The 17,021-nt window shown below is 36.7% G+C and overlaps 1 protein-coding gene across 1 annotated transcript in view; it reads right to left on the bottom strand.

The window, feature by feature from the left end:
* The window catches only part of aff3 (AF4/FMR2 family, member 3), a 50,600-nt gene extending 34,587 nt beyond the window's left edge, over positions 1-16,013 (bottom strand). The window contains exons 1-3 of the mRNA XM_007255576.4: positions 15,712-16,013; positions 13,838-14,109; positions 9,627-9,668 (exon numbers count right to left, since the gene is read on the bottom strand). The gene's annotated coding sequence lies outside the window, so the exon portion shown is untranslated. The remainder of the gene's footprint in view (positions 1-9,626; positions 9,669-13,837; positions 14,110-15,711) is intronic.
* Positions 16,014-17,021: the final 1,008 nt, after the last annotated feature.

Genomic DNA, 17,021 nt, shown 5'->3' with positions numbered 1-17,021 from the left:
GTTCTAGGGTTCATTAATGGTTAAGGTTAGGTTTAGTGTCAGCGTGTAGAGGGTGTAGAGTTTACACTTAATCAGTGGTGTGCAGTGAGGCACTTCTAACCCTTAGAGAAGGAGTGACAATAAATTCATGTAAATAATTACATCATTTTTAAGCAGGAAATATATATCATAGATATTGTAAGATATTGTAAGATTTTTTAAAATTAACTAAAATAAAAAACAGTGACTAATTAAAAAGCATTAGTCTGTGTTTTTTTAGTTGCTACAGGACTCTTATCTGACTGACAGCAGTTCTAACCAATCAAAGGTTGCAGAAGGGGTACCCTCTATATTCACTGGAACGCCACTGCATTTAACAGATATTCAGTTGAATGTTAGTTGAGCATCAACGAGGCATTGATAATGGACCATCGAAATATTGTTAGTGTTACCCTCACACTTTTACCTAGTGCTTTTCAATCCTATGAATCCACAGATGCATTCACCTATCCATTATATATCATTCACACCCACAGTAATTGCAGTAACAGTATCAATTTTATGGAAAAAAGAATCTACTTTGATCACTGAGATAGTGATGATATCAGAGATTACAGAGTGTGCACATCTGCAGACAATTTTTTTTTATTTAATTACATATCCTAAAATTATTTAAATAATTTAACAAGCTCTTTTCTAATTGAAAAAAATCTATATGAATGAATTGTCATACTCCATCATTTTCCTGGCAGTTAAACTAACGCAACGAGTAAAATCACAACAGGAGAGACTCATTATCAGGAGAGGTCTACAAGGTACTGTATGATATCGTGTATCTGTGTGTTCTGGCATGCATCTGCATGTGTGCCTAAGCAGATTATCCTAAAAGAGTTTACTGTGTCATCTATGACTGATGCTTTGCTCTGTGTGTGTGTGCATGTGTGTGTGTGTATAATGAACAGGAAGCAGTCTGCAGTAAAGGTCACATGTTATCTGCAGTGACGGTTGTAGGCTGTCAGAGGAACAGATGAGGATGTGTGATAGGGCAGACTGGGATGGAATTCTGTCTGTGGCAAATGCCTGAAATCTAATCAGTCACTACACGAGGGAAGCTCACTATGACGAGCAGCAGGCCAGTAGCATGTTACAGGAACACACGTAAAAACACTGTGCACACGCACGCACGAGCGTATACGCATTGTTCTGTACGTGCTCAATCACTCAATAATACAAAAGTGTAGACTAGTTTGCACATGACCTCAAAAATATTTGCACTGAAGCCACCATTCCATGTAAGTATCATACAGCACAATGCTGTCTCTTGACTAACTAAAACCTAAATCAAATTATATTTTTTATGTCACAGTAGTCGAAATATTGAAATCAGAATAAGACTGCTAGATGAAAAAGCAAGTTGCAAAAAATAATAAAACTAAACTAAGCTAAATTTGAATTAGATTTAAACGTTTGCCAGCCTGGCATGTTTAACTGTGAAAACTTGCTCTTAAATGTTCTGTGTTTGTCCTATATTTTTATATTTTTCAATTAAGAGTTTTATTTTTCTATAAAACTTTTTCTATGACTTGCTCTGAGAGTAACTTGCTCTTATTAACATGATGTTCTTAACAAACCAGTTTGGTGACTGTATACATTAACTTTCATTTTCATTTCTGTTTGGTTCCTTGTCAGAATGAATCCTGACTCCAGCAAGTGCAGCCAGAAAACTGGAAGAACTGTAAAGCTTTAAACATCAGATATGAACCCATACATCATTTCTTTCATGAGGGACTTCAGAGTTTCACTGGCAAGATAATTAGATTAACCTGTTGTTCTTCACATTCTGAAAAGGGCAAGAAAAAATTAGTTAAAGAGTATTGTTTTCTGTGTCTCTTACTGTACTTACAGTAAACTTACTGTAAATTTCACAGCACATTTTCACAGTCAGGGACTAGGAACTTCTTTATTAGACTGTCAGTCCAAGATGATAAAAAAAAAAACTAGCTTGACAGTAAACAGTGACACTGATGTTGCTGCAGCTTTAGTTACGGGTCCTAACAGGCCTGTACTGTGATGTTTTCTGGGTTGTTTTGGGATGTTTCTGAATAATTATACCAGAGGTTCTCCAACTGTGGTACGCCTACCACTGGTAGACCATCCCAGCTACCAGATGACTGGAGAAAATGTGCTGCATGCAGTAAAACATTGATCTATACATTTTTAACGTTTTTCTTTTGTAATATTACATTTGTTTGTATTTTAGTGCTTTACCAATTTGAGCCTGTATGTAAGTTCTTCACTCTCATTACTACAGTATTATTGTTATTACCTGCACTTTCATATGTCCTACTGTAGAATCCTGTGGGACTCCATGAGATATGCCAAACCAACTTTGGTTAACAAGCAATTAACCATAGTCTCTTCATTAGGATTATTAGCTAAAAAATAGACTTATGGTTTAAGGGGATGCCATTTAGACATGCAGACTCCTGTTGATTTTCCTCTGTCTTCAACTTTCCAAAATGCCCCAGCAAGCATTCTGCATTGACCAGAAACAATAATCAATCTAATAATAGAAATTTCAGCTGATAAGTCACGTGAACACTCACATTAGTTTTGGACTGGAATAGGTGCAACAGGAGTTGGCACATACTGCAAGGATGGCAGAATATAAAAGTTTATACATTTAACCAGTGGCGTGCACAGACATTTTGGGGGGCAAGTGCTCAGGGGGGAAAAAGGGCACTTTTTAGCACACATGGAACACTTCATTATATAAAAAAAATTACTCCAACATGAATATCAACATGCCCACTTAATTGTACTGCCCCCCCAAGCAAATCAGTCCAGAACCGGGGCTGTATGTGGTCGTCCTCACGTTATCTATCATTGATTTGGGCTAGATCGGCTGGTTTATCTGGCGACCAGTCCGCTAAAGATGCTTAGTAGTTTGGTGCTGTATGAGACATTTTACTGCACAACAAAATGATTTCACGTTGGGCATAGAGGGCTTAGAACGGTAGGATTTTACTTGATGTGTATGTTACCTGGCTGGTGGGACACGGGGAAGGTGGAGCCTATCTGTTGCCGTGCGTGCTGTGCTGAAGACTCGCTGAACTGAACTGCTGCTGCAGCATCTAGTGTGCCTTGCACGCGACAGCGCAGGGTCATGTGACAGAGGAAGAGAGAGGTCGGGTGTGTGCGAGCTGATTTCAGGGCATTCTGTTTTCACTCGTTTTTAATCGCTCAGGTTTTCAAAAGATCATTTCAAATCGGCCTCAGTAAAATCTTAATAATAATATAAGAAAAAAAAAAGTTTCAAAAGGGCACTTTGGTTGATAAAGGGCAGAGTTGGTGGTGCTTTAACACCATCTGATGTCTATGTCTGTACGTCTCTGCATTTAACAATCTGTTCCCCTATCCTATCTATTCGTTTGTGCTCATCAGTTGGGTTATCGTGACCTTATTTCAAGATGGCAGAGCCTGGAGAACTGCCTTAAGGTACTGTGTTTATAAACACAATCTTTTCTAATAAACTACTTGTGCCCTTTCAAAGCTCTCAGTGCCTCATTTTAAATGTAAATGGCCTCAAAATTATAACAATGAAGTGTGGAGCAGACATTAATAAAGCACTAGAGACCCAGACTTAAGTAAAAGTACAAGTACTCTATCAAAAAAGTGACATGAGTAGAAGTTGCAGTGTTTAGAAGTTGCAAGTAGTTGAGTCTAAACTGTAATACTCAAGTACTCAAATTAAAAGTACAAGTACTGTGTTATGTAGTTTTTACAGAAAGCAGAGTGAAAGGCCGAATGTGATTAGCTTAATCTCTTTATCAAACCCGGTGACAGTGCAGAGCATCTTAAGTGATTATGTGGGTTTGGATTCCTAATATTTTTACAATTGCTGTCACACCCTAGCCGGTGTCTGTCTTGTGTTTTTCCTTTATGTATCCTTCCTGTTCTTGTCTTCCTTTTCAGCTTGTTTTGTTTTCCTCCCCCATGTGCTCTTCAAGCACATGGCTCTGTTTTGTTATTATCTTGTCTCCGCCTTAGCCCCGCCCTGTCATCAGTGTTCCACCTGTCTCGTTTGTAAACCTGCCCCCTAGTTTCCTTCTCCAGGTGTTCCCAACCATCAACGTCTATATAGAGCCCTTTAATTATTCTTCTTAGTCTTTATTCTTTTGTATGGTTTGTGTTGCTTGGTGATTTTTTAAATGTTTGTGAAATAGTTTTCTTAATGTTTGTTCATCGTTGTAGTTCTTTCCATTGTGAGTTTAGTATTCTTAGTTTTATTGTCTCAGATTCGTTTTCTCAGTTTGGTTTCTCTGCCCTAGTTTTCTCAATTTGATTTCCTTAATCTTGTTTTAATAGTTTTGTCTTATTACTTCCCGTGTTTGTTTTCTGTTTTGCTTTTGTTTACTTCTTAAAATAATCATATATATATCTCTCATCGTTACCTATGACAACTGCAGCAAGAATAATGATGCAGTACATAAAAAATATATCAGAGTAAAAGTAATCCGAGTAATAATCTTAAAGAAAATATGCAGTGAAGTTATAGTGTAAGTTGGAGAAATAAATAACATTCCAGTAGATACGGATACATCATTTTATCACCTAAGTATGTAGTAGTTAAGTAGTTTTACTTCGTTACTATACATCTCTGGTGTGGAGCTACTTTGAGCTTTGTTAATTAGTGATTTCTTTGCATGGCAAACACTATGTCCTATCACAGCATTGTAAGCCTGTTGGGAGCATCATATAAAAGCACTATATTTCTGATTACTGGAGGGGCGAAAGGAGATGGGCTATTTGACAAAAGTTCATACTAGTTCCTGTTTCCCTACAAGTGCATTTTACATTGGATTTCTCCTTTAACATGTATCAAAGGCATCAGAGACTCCCTTGTCTTGTGGACAATGCTAGTAATGGGGGGATTTATATGATGGTAACTGGCCTTTTGAAAAGAGGCAAAAATAGAAATAACATTACAAATAATAAATAATGACAATTAAATAAAAAAAACACAAAAGGTTACCATATACTTCACATCCTGTGAATTTGTGTATCATCTAGAATCCTGAGTTTCTCGTATGTTAATATGATTCACTGACATCACTGATTTAGCACTGATTCACATCATCATACTCAGTGTTTACATTGTATAATCAGTAACCTGGATCCTCTTGAAAGAAACCAAAGTACAATACACCACTTTACAATATTACTCCTGTTTATGACAATACATTTCACCCCTTTAACAATCTCTGTCTTATACCCTCCATCTCTATCTTTCAGTATCCTCCGGCCATTGATTTCTCATACAAACACACCTCTCCCTACGGAGTGCAAGCTTCCCTCTTTCCACTTGTCCTCTGGCTTCATTATATCTCTCTCCCTTCACAGTCACTAAGGACCTGGGCTCATCCCAACAACAAGGCTTCCCAGGTGAGCCTGCTGCTATCTGCTGTGTCGACTACTCTCTCTCTCTCTCTCATAACATCTCTCTCTTTGCCAATTGCACAAACAACACTCCTAGCATGCATTGCACATCTGTATGGCCTACTTATTGTCCAGACTTTTAGCCTTTTACCTAATGAATTTAAGTGATCTAAGCCAGAGGAGTGTTTAGCAATTCATATTAAACTATACAGCTCTGGAAAAAATTTAAAGATTCTCTGATTTTGCTATATATAGGTTTATGTTTGAGTAAAATGGACATTGCTGTTTTATTCTACAAACTACGGACCACATTTCTCCCAAATTACAAATAAAAATATTGTCAGTTAGAGCATTTATTTGCAGAAAATGAGAAATGGCTGAAATGACAAAAAAGATGCAGAGCTTTCAGACCTCAAATAGTGCAAAGAAAACAAGTTCATATTCATAAAGTTTTAAGAGTTCAGAAATTAATATTTGGTGAAATAACCCTGGTTTTTAATCACAGTTTTCATGCATCTTGGCATCATGTTCTCCTCCCCCAGTCGTACATACTGCTTTGTGATTTATGAACTTTATGCCACTTCTGGTACAAAAATTCAAGCCGTTCAGCTTGATTTGATGGCTTGTGATCATCTAAAAAAAACATAATTTTTAAATGGTCTCTTATTTTTTCCAGAGCTGTAACTTTCTATGGTCATGTGTGTAATAAATAAACCCTTAAAAAGGCTGGTAATCCCATGATGTGATAAATTAATAATCAAATTTTAGCACCAAAAACAACCAACTACAACACGATCATATAATATGTAGGTAAATCAACAACATAGATGATGCAAATAACATTATTTCATTTATTAAAATAACTATAAGGTAAAAAACTAAAATCCTGAATCCAGTATCGCAAATTTAATATTTTGTGGGTTGAGGGTATTGTTACACCCCTAACAGAGAACAGGGGTATTTTCACATTTAAAAGTCCAGATTCTGCATCAGGGTCTGTGTGTTTGTTACTTTGTTGTAATATTGTGTATATTTGATCTGGTTACTTCTGGTTTCAGACTTGAAAGTTGCTTTTCCAGGTGTTGTGCTGAATTCTGCCAGAATTTGCCAGAATGTGCATCACACCAAAGAATGAGTGTCAAACAGATTGGGCTTGGGTTAACCATATGAGTTAAATATGGGAATCACCAGTGTAAGCATTTGTATTCATACTGCTGAGTGACGTGTGTAGGTGAAGGGGCTTCAGATTTTGATCAAACACCGGTTCTGTTTTTCTTTTGCATTGTTTAGAGGCTGATGATAGTCTGCATCAACTTCCTGTAACTGGTTCAAAAGTGTGAACCATACTGAAAAGTGCTTTCACACTGCAGACGAACTGGACCATGGTACAGCAGACCCAGATTGAGACCACTTTTTTGATTGGGCCATGGTCCACAGCACATTTTACACCTGCTATTTTGCATTGGACCGAACTGAAAAGACCAAAAATCCAGACCCAACCATGTAGACGTAAAAGTCCCCTAAAACATCAACAAGTACATAATCTGAATAAACTAACAATGAGCAGTTTTGATTAAAGTCAGTATCACAGTACCAGTTTAAATATAATTCACATTAGTAAAGTTAATGAATCCATACTTCCTAAATGCTGTGATAATAATGTCTTGGAATGTTTTTTTTTGTTTTACTATACATAACTACACAAAAGCAACATTTCTGGAGTCTATTTTTTTTTTACACTTTTACAGATTTTAAATAATGAAGCAACCAAAGTACTAATCAGCCAAACCAGGTATTAGATGATAACAGGAAATCCTGGGCTTCCTGGGTTTAGGAAATGTTTAAACAAATGGGGGGAGGTTCCTGAAAACTATCAATCTTGGCGAAAAACCAACAAACTAATTAAAATCAGGAGAAAAGAGTGAATCAGTTATTCAAGTAAAAGACGAGTTCAAATGACATATGTGTGGCCACATGTAATATCCTTTCATGAGACGTCACATGACTTTGTACAGTGTGTTTATTAAACAAACAAAAATGAACTAATAAAAAGTTATAATATATAATAAAAGTAAGATAGAAAAATTAGTGTGTACGTGTTTAAAAAAAACGGAATCTGGGTTTTAAATGCTCAGCTGTATCTGTATCTACCTCAAGGAAGTGCACTTAAATCTTTCATGTTAGACAGATAGAAGAATTTGCCATTAGAAATCTTGCCTAAGAAGTCTCACTGGTGTAACATGGTGTTTTTGCTCAGCTAGGGAGTCAAACTCTACTCTGCCATGTGGAAAGTGGTCTTGTAACACACCCAGCTTAACATTCCCATCTATGAGAACTACCTTCCTAAAAATGAATGTACTTCAAGTGGTTATTTGAGCAATAAAATCAGAAACTTCTGGGAAAATAAAGAACCACAGGCCTTATTCACCAATATCTTCCTCCTAACAGTTCATTTTTAATTTGTTGACAAAATGTCTCTGCCAGATTTCTTATTTGATTTTCTTATTTTACAATTTTGGAAGGCCAATTTCCCAATCATAATTCATATGATCTTCTCCCATCACTACTAACGGTCACAATACTAGGATGTTGAAGACAGACAAGAACATGCCTCCTTTGCTAAACGGGAAGTCACCCACCACCTCTTTTTGACTTGCCATTTATGTAGTATCACTGAATAGCCAGCGCACTCAGAAGAAAAGCACAGCTAACAGATGCCTGTTCTGACCAACATCACATCATTGATGATGATTGACGTAGGGAAGAAATATCATCAACCCACCCCAGAGGGAGAATGCTCTCTCAGAGTCCGGCTGCTGATGGCAACACTGAGTGTGGGATGTGGGATTTAGGAAGAAATTCCTACAGTGGACTGGGGAATAAGACCCATGTTTGTAATTTGCAATAATTAGCTAGTTTAGATTGTTATAAGTTTTTTAAAAATTAATAAAAATGTTCATTTGATGTAACTGTTTTGGAATGATTCATTCTTGTTCAGTATAAACATATATTACATAGCTTTAAGAGCATTAGTACATAACTTACGAATGGACATTATATCATGGATATTAGAACTGAGAACTATATCGCTATTTTATTGTGATATATTTTCTTATCGTATCGAGGATTTCATCAGTGCTTAAAAAAAAATAATTCCAGAGCGTGTAAACTACATTCTGTTCAACTGGATGAATGGCACTTAAAATGTAATAAGAATCACTGTGCAATGCATGAAACAACAGGGGTTGGACAATGAAACTGAAACACCTGTTATTTTAGTGTGGGAGGTTTAATGGCTAAATTAGACCAAGCTGCTAGCAGAGTGTGAAGGTTCAATTAGCAGGGTAAGAGCACAGTTTTGCTCAAAATATTGCAATGCACACAACATTATGGGTGACATACCAGAGTTTAAAAGAGGACAAATTGTTGGTGTACGTCTTACTGGAGCATCTGTGACCGAGACAGCAAGTCTTTGTGATGTATCAAGAGCCACGGTATCCAGGGTAATGTCAGCACACCACCAAGAAGGACCAACCACATCCAACAGGATTAACTGTGGACGCTGTAAGAGGAAGCTGTCTGAAAGGGATGTTTGGGTTCTAACACGGATTGTATCCAAAAAACATAAAACCACGGCTGCCCAAATCACGGCAGATTTCAATGTGCAGCTTAACTCTCCTGTTTCCACCAGAACTGTCCGTCACCACAATAAACTATTGTGGTCTAAAACCAGGTGCTCCAGTTTCATTTTCCAACCCCTGTAGTGTTTGAATGACAGTTTTTAAGAACCATGCTTTTTATTTGCATGTCAAAATATTGCAACAAATTGTGTATTGTGAAAATTTGTTGTAATACAGTGTTTTTACTATATTGCCCAGCTCTGTCAGAGCATTATTACATACAACACCGGCAGTGTCTTTTATACTATACTATTCATGTTGATATATTGGAAATATATTGTACCGACTGAAAATAAGAAATCAAGAAATGTTGGCCATATTGTCCAGCACTAATGGATATAATGGTCATTGTCATTATCAAGCAATAAAATATTGATTAAATAATCACTAATATAATTGCATGCCATTATAACAATATATGGATATAAGCAGTAAAGCAGCCAGCACTTACCCACCACACACACTTAACACACAGACACACACACACACACAGACACACAGGCAGCATGAAAGAAGTTTTGCTCTTACCCCCAGAATATTTTGAGCGGAGAGGAAATGCTCTTGCTTTACCTGCAAAGGAGAGAACAACACAGTAGAGCCTTATTTAGACAACACAGACATGCAAACACAATTTGAACAAAAACCACACGCCCCCAATCATGCATCTGAAAAAAAGCATGAATGTGTGTGCAAGGTGAGTGAGAATTGCTTAGCTGTAGCAGTGTGTCTGTGTGTGTGTGTGTGTTTGAGACGAGGGTGATAAGCACTTGTGTACAGTACCACTGCAGCACCCACGCAACCTGAAACCACATCCCGCACACTTCCAGCTCAGCACCTTGCCACCACACAACTCTCGCTCTTTCTCTCTCTCACTGTTTAAATAGACTGAGAGAGTGAGTTTGCAGTGCAGCTAGAAGATCCTGATCACACTGTTTCCCCTGCTAGACTAGATCTGACTGGGCTTACATTCAGAAGGAGCATCACAGCAGCTGCTACTATACACTGTATTACGCTGCATGTGTAAAATTGCTTTATGAATGTCAACACAAGCATTGATTCACACAGCTGGATTCATGCTAATAATCTTAAACATGATCATTTAAATAAAATAAAGCAAAATGATGACCAGCAATGATCCAGCTGTTTAATAATCTACTAATGATAAACCTGAACTGGGAGGAGTTAGGATTATTGTGTAGAGCAGAACTGTGCAGAAGAAGGTTGAAAGGCCTAAATTAATGGAACATCTATTTTACATGATGAACAAAGTTTGTTTCACTGCCAAATTGAGCAGTTAATAAACTGCTGTATTATACAGTAATAGTATTTATGAGAGTAATAAAAATAGTTAATAGTCAAATAGTTAACTTACATCTCAAATCTAAACTAAATATAAAGATTAGTTTAAAATGTGTAATTTAATACTAATGTCTTATACCATAAAAAATATGTTGAAAAAGTCTGTCGTAAGTACTGTAAATTAATGTATACTTATTGTAAAGAGTGTTACAGTGTATTTGAACTTTTCTTGGCTTGCTCTGTAGGAGCTAAATAGTGTTTCTTTTACAAAGTCTAGCTGCACTAAGAAATGCACTTGATGCATTAATATAAAGAATTATTTAGTATGTTAGTGTAGTTAATATAGAAATAAGGCCAAAAAGGCTAATGTCTAATGCTAAGCTGACCGGAGAAAAGAGAAGCATTTCATTTTAAGGCAAAATAACAAAGATTATAAATAGGTTTGTAGAACCATATCTGGGCAGCCTTACTATTTATAATGCAATATATTATATATTGTAATTTAATAGTTCTGGTAATTTTGCTTTTATATGTTACTTTAATGTGTTAGTGATCTTTTTCTGAAAAAAAAAAAAAGCTGTCATACCCAACAATGCACACTATTATGTTCTTATATTGCAATATCATGATACTACATGATAATAGCATTGATACTACAGACTGTTTAGCACATAGCATTGTGCTATCTGTGCAGTGGAACCTTTCAAATACAGAACAGGGTAATTTACCTGGTTCACATGGTTTTAAAGTTCAAAAAGCTCTAAAACATATATTGGCATATCACTAATATGATTTATATCTTAATTTGCATTTGCAAATTCAGCAGATTATTCATTACATTTTTGATAGAAAATGCTGAACTATATCCAGTCTAAATGTATCAAACATATGCCTAAATATAAGATATAAAAAAAAACTTGTTGCAATATTATATATGCTTGGGCTGTTTGTGTGGAAATTATACTGCCAGTACTTGGCTACATGGCTTAGACAAGCAGTGTGTGTGTGTGTGTGTGTGTGTGTGTGCATTTGCACACCTGTGTCAGCTAAGGGCACAACTTTCAGTAAAAGGGGTGTCCCCAGACATCTGGACATGTAGTGTAGATGTAGTGTAGATGTTTGTGATTTGGTACTTTGCTACTTGCCACATTGTATAAATAGCCCCGTATCTACCACCATCATCTGTTCACTAGGGCAATCTGTGCTTATCTACTACAAACATGCTTCAGCGATTCGCACACACGAGAGCTGTGGTGTGTGTTCTGTATGTACACACTGACTGCTATTCAAGCAATAACAACAGATGATGAGGCTCATAAGGAGGAAGTTATTCATAATATGTTCAGGCATGGTGGTGTCTCTTGCCACAGCTCACCACTAACTGTCTATGTGACATACACTCATCATCCCGTTCCCTCTTTCTAACACACCTTCAACAGCTGTCTTCATCCTTCTCACTGTCTCTTTTCCTGTCTGAAAGAATGACTCATCTGTGTTGTGCTGTGCTGTAGCTAGAATAGTATGTGTGTGTGTGTGTTTGAGAGAGAGAGAGAGAGAGAGAGAGAGAAAGAGAGAAAGTGTGTGAATAAAGAGAGAGAGGAACTGCAATACATTTAGACTAGGCCTGAAACAATAACTATTTTTTCAACATATCATATAATATACAGACAATGACCTTCTGTATGAACGTCTGTATATTATGACGTTAATTATTATTATTATCTTAATATTGTCCATAATGTTTTTTAATTTTTTTCTAAACAATGAAAGACTGTTAATGTAATTAAATGTTTAAGTAATTTAGGGATTTACTGAATGTGCAGCCAGCAAAATTATTTGGCTAAAAAAAAGCAAATTAAGCATTTTCAGTGTTTGGCCAAATAAGTGAAAAGACCAAATCATATACACATATATTGTATATATTATATTGTATGTGTTCTCTGTTCAGTTTTCAGTCTTTAATCATATGTTTTACCTTGTTAGGTTTTTAGTTTTGATTTTATGTAGGGTGGAGTAAGGTCAAATGGGCCAGAACATATTGTGGTGTCATAGCTGTTCAAAATATTACAGCCAATCACAATAAGTGCATTGTTGGAACAACACAACTTTATGTGTAACAATAGTTTTGATTGGTCTGAGGATGGGTGGAGTAGAGCATCATAGGTAGAAATCATACAGTAGGTGAGGACAATATAGCAAACTATACTTAGTGTTAAAACAAGTGATGTTTTGAGCTGCTCTTTCAGATTAAAAAGAACCTTTGATTTGTGCAAGTCATTTTAGGTACTGCCCCATTTTAACTAAACATTGTGTAATAGCTCAGACGGGAACTTACTGATATTATAACTATAACTAACAATTACTTATTCACATTTTTAACTAATAATTGTTAAGATTGTTTAGACCATGTAAACTTATCAAAATATCATACAATATCACACAAAGCTTGTTTGATGGCTTTTAAGTCGTTTACCAAAACATGGCCCATTTTAGACTCCACATTAGGGGTGTGCCATATCATATTGTATGCAATAATATTGCCATCATTTTTGAATATCGTGAAAAATATTACCTTGAAATATTGTGCCATATTTTTTTTTGCTTTTTTTAGCAAAAGAAAAATTCACACTGTTCTCATTTTCCATTATATATCTACTAGAGACAGATTATATCTGTCCAGTATCATTAATTTAACTTTAATCCTGGATATATGGAGATATTTAAATTGTTTCTGGATCATTGAATTCTGTTACAAATCTTGTATTACAGTAATTTTTTTTATATCTCAGTTAGGGGTGTGCCATATCATATTGTATGCAATAATTGACATTTATTTTAATTTCGTTGCTGTAGTGTATTCCTGATTTTTTTTTTATTCAGTGTTTTGTCATATCGCCAAGAGTATCGTTATCACGAAAATACCATGAAATATTGTAATATTATTTTAGGGCCTACTCCACACTATGTTTTATTTATTTGGAATATTTTTTGAATGATATTCCAATTCCATTGTCTGAATATTCTTACTAATTAAAAGTTAATTTCTCTTTAAAAGAGTGTAACTGCATTATTATGCTGTTATCACTGTATGAGTGCCATAAAATTAGATAATAATATAATTATGAAGCGCAATTATGTATGGGACAATATATTGTTCAAACTAAAACTGTTGTTGTTGTGACATCCCTATATAGGTTTGCTGCATTAAGGAATCTGACTAGGGAAGAAATTGGATTAAGAGTGGGTTCCAAATTTTGGAAAAAAGCAAAACTGTAATAATAAAGTTTCTTTGTGTACAATAACAACATTCACTCACTAAAAATCTCTTTTCATATCTGAACAAAACATGTAGTTGTAACAGAATAATATCCAGGAACAATTAAGTGGGACCTTGTGAATCTGAATTAAATCAATTCAGAAAATCAGAAGACGATACTCACTCATTCATGCAGGTCCTCTTCAGCAGTGATAATGATGATGATGATGTGATGAAATCACTCCAGTCAGAGTCTGTCTGCATGTCCAGCTGTTCAGTCCAGCCTGAGCTGCTCTGTGCTTCTCTGCTCTCTCAGTTCTGCTCTGTGGTCCAGGCTGTTGTAGGGAAGGTCCAGACTGGGTCAGGCCTGGCCTCTAGAGAGCTGCTCCTCTGCTCATAGTGTAACGACCCCTCGAGCTGGGGCTCATAACGGCGCACACTGAAGCAGCAGCAGCCCTGCGCACAGCACAGCACAGCCCAGCACAGCCCAGCCGAGCGGAGCGGAGGAAGTCTCAGTTTGAATATTTTGATTTGAATACATGGCGCTGAGAGCGCTGCGCGTGGCCACAAAAACAAAACCGAGAAGATCGAGAAGCTGCTGAGACCGGAAAACGGTTCAACTGACAAAACCAGCAGCCCTCAACCACCCTCACACTCACACACACGCTCGCGCGCGCGCACAGCCCATTCAAACCCAGAGAGCAGACAATCCAAACACTGAAGAAACTGCAAGAACTTTACGCAAGTCTTCAAATGAAGCAACCACGACAACTCTTATTACTCTTTTACTGCTGCAGAGGGAGTCCGTGTTGCATCAGTCAGTGATCTGCTGTCAGTGCTGTTTAACACTGAACTACTGCTGAACTGTGCAAGATCAAGCGATGAATAACCTGATACACAATTTTTAAAGGTCTCCCTGCTGAAAATACAACACGATAAGTCAAAACTGGTGTACCAATTTAGATACTGACCAGAATTGGAGATGTTCTAGTTTGAGTTTGATGGTTTATCTGGTTAACCAGCACGACCAACAAGGCCAAGATAGTTGACCAGCAAGACCAATCATGACCAAAATCAAATACAACAGGTACCACTTTAAAATAAGACTACCTTTATAAAGGGTTTATAAATGGTTTGCAATTAGTTTATTAATGGTTACTAATTGGGTTGTAAATGCCTTAAAATTCCTTAATAATCAGTTATAACACATACGTAGAAAGGGCAACAATATAGAAGGCTGTGGGTTCACTATCTGGCAAACAACAGGGCATTGTTGTCTTTCTCTGTATGTGTTATAACTAATTATTAATGATTTTTAAGGCATTTACTACCTTATTAGTAACCATTAATAAACTAATTGTAAACCATTTATAAACCCTTCATAAAGGTAGTCTTATTTTAAAGTGGTACCACAACATGTTGCTCAAAGGCAGGGTAATCAGCTAGTTTACCAGTATAAAGTATGTTTTCGACTGGATGACCATCTCCTCAACCACTTTGACCATTAAAGAATAGAATACAAAATACTAAAATACACCATGATCATTCCAAGCTGGTTGGATGTAGATATTGCTATATATCAGCGTGAGGTATGTTTTTTGTTTAAGTTTGATGCTTTATCTGGTATACAAGCATGATCAGTATAGCCTGACCACGAAAGATCACCAGCATAATAACCATGCTTGACGATGCTGGTTGACCAGCTAGATCAAATGACCCAAAATCAAATCCAACATACACTCTATTGTTCAAAAGCAGGGTAAAAGCAGCTAGTTTACCAGTATAAAGTAAGTTTTCATCTGAATGAACATCCCCTCAATCACTTTGACCAACAAAGACCATTCAAAACCTGGTTTTGATCTGAATTCTCAGCATGTTGCTCTAGTGTCAATACTATTTAACACTGATTTACAGTACTAATAAACTGCTACTAAACTGTGCAAGATCAAACAATGAATGACCTGATGCTCACTTCTTCTTTTTCTTCTTCATTAGCCAAATTATAAAGCTAAATAAAACGAAATAAAAGATACACAAATTCATAAGTTCTTTTCTTACCTGGTTTGCGCCTGAAAACATGTAAAACAGTGTTGCTATACACAGCTATTCCCATTCTTCCAGAAGCTTCAGGCATTATGAGTTTTTTCTAATTCTTTTCCATCACGGTGCGTAAACGCGCTCCATCCGGGAGTTTGCAGTGGAAAAAGCAGCAGTAGCAGCAGTAGTAGCAGAGCGCACGAGGGAGCACGAGCGCGCGCGAGAGGCGGGCGGGGGCAAATCACATTAACTCCAATCAACTCCAGCCACCTCCTGCGCGCTCCTCACTTCCAGCAGCCTCTGCTTGCTATCAGCTCCTCCTTTCTCCAGCCCTGCGAGAAATGCTCTCCAGTATCTGCTCTCTTAGAGCTTCTAGTCTGTAGCAAATGAGCCTGAAGGGGAGGAGGCAAGGGAGAGTCACTGGGATCTGATGAAGAACCTCCACCCACCCACCCCCATGTTTATATTAGGAGCAAAACAAAATACAGTAAATCTGTGCAATAGAGTGAAGAACTACATGTTATCTCTTTTTGTAGATGTAGATACATTAGTAGGACCTAAGGCCTTAATTAAATTGAATATTTTTTACACTATTAACAATCTTATTCCAATTAAATTATCATTATTTGTATTTGTGTGTGAATGTAAATATGATCAATGTAAGTAGTAATTACAATTTTAGAGTGAAAGGATACTGGTAAAAACTGTACTGTACTCTCTAGTACCCTCTAGCCTGGATACAAGATGAGATATTGAGTATGTAAGCATACAGGTTCTGTACCGGACCTTGCTGCATATCGTTGCTGTCCAATGAAAAACAAGTATTTTTAGTTTACTACATATTTTAAACACAAAAAATGTCCCTTACACTGTGCCAAAAAATCTTGATGAATAGACAGAAAACGTAAAAAATAATCTGAAATAAACTCTTCTTACATTGACCTCCGTTGAAAGTTTTTTTTACTAAGTTACTGTTTTGGGGCTACTTGTTTTTCATTAAACAGGGACGTTATTTGGGCTTGTAAATCCTGCACAATCCTATAGGTTGCTAATTTGTTGCCCCAGCTGGTCTCGTAAATGTTCAATTGCTAATAAATGTGGTGACCACACAAGTCAAAGAAGTGTTGCAATCTGGCTGAAACATTCCTGTGAAGTTGTGGAAGTTTGTTGGCGAGTATTATCTTACTGAAAAATGCTAGATGAAAGTCCTGCCACGAGAGGCAACACATCCCTGTAGAGTTGTGGTAGAGCCAATCTGGCATTCCAAATGTTTTAAAACTCAAGAATGCGGCTCTTATCTTTCTGATATGGCTGGGTAAGAAATTAAAAAC

Source organism: Astyanax mexicanus, chromosome 11, assembly GCF_023375975.1.
Source record: "Astyanax mexicanus isolate ESR-SI-001 chromosome 11, AstMex3_surface, whole genome shotgun sequence".
In the NCBI taxonomy this organism is placed as follows: Eukaryota; Metazoa; Chordata; class Actinopteri; order Characiformes; family Acestrorhamphidae; genus Astyanax; species Astyanax mexicanus.
The sequence above is the reverse complement of the archived record's forward strand: the minus strand, read 5'-3'. Positions and strand labels throughout refer to the sequence as shown.